The sequence below is a fragment of the Dipodomys merriami genome, unplaced genomic scaffold, assembly GCF_024711535.1.
Source record: "Dipodomys merriami isolate MVZ:Mamm:240054 unplaced genomic scaffold, mDipMer1.0.p SCAF_289, whole genome shotgun sequence".
NCBI classification, from domain to species: domain Eukaryota; kingdom Metazoa; phylum Chordata; class Mammalia; order Rodentia; family Heteromyidae; genus Dipodomys; species Dipodomys merriami.
Window position 1 is genome coordinate 1,320,143 of NW_027204370.1, and position 2,392 is coordinate 1,322,534.

At 30.5% G+C, this 2,392-nt stretch overlaps 1 pseudogene; it reads left to right on the forward strand.

Annotated features, from left to right (window-relative positions):
* The first annotated feature begins 1,910 nt into the window (after positions 1–1,910).
* On the forward strand, positions 1,911–2,010 carry LOC138838707 (U6 spliceosomal RNA; annotated as a pseudogene).
* Positions 2,011–2,392: the final 382 nt, after the last annotated feature.

The window sequence follows — 2,392 nt, forward strand, 5'->3', positions numbered from 1 at the left end:
TTTGAAAAGGAATCTGTTTTCAGGAGATTAAATATAGGTTATCATTTGTTAGTGAATGATAACATTTTTATACGGCAGAACCAAGTTTTCCTGAATTACCAGTATTTTGAAGCATTAACGATCTTCTCAATTAATGTTTTTGTGAATTATATTTGACCTGTAAGTCAAGTTTTCCTAGCCTTGGTAGAACAATTATGGATCTATCGTTCTAGGAACTATTTTTTGGCCTACTTATGCTGGACTGAAATCTTTCAGTAATTATTAGGAGAGAGGTATTAAAAATAATTTGTGACATTTGTGATCTTGTTCACTCATATGTGCTGGTCCTTTGTAAATTGAAAGTTTGTATTACTGTACTTTCTTTCAGATTTTGTGATCTCATCTTTCATTTTAAGTTGCCTTGCATTTCACATTTGCTTACTGCTAATTCCAGTGTCGTAAGAATTGAGATGGATTTTTATTACTTTCCGTTGGCACATTGCATGGGCCTAGGTGAGAAGTCTTGCCCTTGTTACTTGATGATGCGGATAACTGAAACCTGACATCCTAGTACCCATGTGTCCTGCAGAAGAATAATAAGTTTTAGACATCATGTCAGCAAAATTTGGGTATAATCAGTAGGAATGCTTCAGAAATATGGAGAAAAACATTTTGGAACCAGTGAGTTAAAATAATAAACAGAGCAGGAGTGTAAATTCCCTTATAAATTAGAGGAAAATAACAATTTTTTTTAACAAAATGAATTCTGAAGACCAAGAACACTTAGAATGTTTATACCGAAGACATTGCATTGATACTGTTCATATATTAATATATATTCTAAACCTAATTATTTATATTCCAATCTATTTATTGTAATATATATCTATTTATTTGTCAAATTATCAGTTAATTATAGTAAGCTTCACTGTGTGAAATAAAATATCAGCACGTATAAATATAAAATATATAACTATATATAATATAAGAAAAAGGCACATGTTTTGCAATGTTCTATTGTGGTTAGGGTATCAAAGGTAACTCTGTTTTAAAGTATTATTCTATTATTTCTACCTCAGTGTTTGGTAGAGTTGGACCTAAAGCTTTACCATTTGTAGATTTACAGCCTAGAAGCAAGAGGAAACACTGTGATTAAAACATTACCAATTTAAGGCCTAATATCGAGGAGAAACATATAGACTTCTCTTGTACCTATGAAAATATTTCGTGAAAAAAAGGCAGTAGTGTAAATTCCTGCCTGGTTGGATAGTAGACTGGCCAGGACATTAGGTAATCATGCATATGAATTTTTTTTCACCTTCTTGGCTTTAGCTACTTTTGAAATGTTAGGTATAACAAACAATTATATTTTGATAAAATACCTTCTAGTATAAACGATTCTGTCTTAACTGTTCATCTCTCTATGATCCCTATTAACTAAGATTAGTTTTGTTCCAATAAGGAAATCTATGCTGTCAGGGTAAGATATTCTGGTTGGTCTGTTGCTACATGGAAGAAGAGTAAAGGGTCAGGTAGACATTTGTGCCAGTAAGACCTCATTTAGGAAATTTTAAGCTGCAGAAGTTTAGATGTAGCTCTTAAGCAAGGCTTATTTTGAATCCATTAGCTCCACAAAGCTATCTCAGTTGATAAATAATTACTTGAAAAGCCATCACCTTTGGACCTAGCTATAAAGGCTTCAAAGTATGATCAAATTTAAATGAAAAAGACTTAAAATAGTCATTGAAAAAAATTGCAAATCTGAGCAATCGAGCAAACAATATAAGTTTTACAATATACACAGAATTTTAGAGAAGTAAGATCAATAGCATTTTAGGAACAATAAGTTTTCCTGGTTACAAACAGTCAACCAAGCATATATGCCTTTATAAAGACTGCATCATTAACTACATAAATTTACAGGATACTACATGCTTCAGCAGCACGTTTACCCAAATTACAACAATATAAAGATTAACATGGCACTTGCACAAGGATGATATGAAAATTTGTGAAGTATGCCATATTTGTCATTCTTCAGATGCCAGAAATGAAAAACAGTTATTAAAAATGATTACAAAAATACAAATGTAACAATACATGTAATTAATTGAACTAAAAGTTAGTTTGACATCAGTGTATTAAATCCTCACCTTAGAAAGGCCTTTATATAGCATAATCTTTACAAAACGTTTGAAATTAGATAACGTTGTCAATTTTTCCCAAAGAAATAACATAGTATAAGGACCTAGGAAAAAAAGAAATGTTAAACTGTTTCTATATGGAATGCTATCTGAAATAACACATTTAATAATGAACCTATATATTATAAAACAATGTAGAATTCAAAGTATTATATCTAAGAGAGAATGAAATAGATTATGGATATTATACAAACAAAATACAGATTATT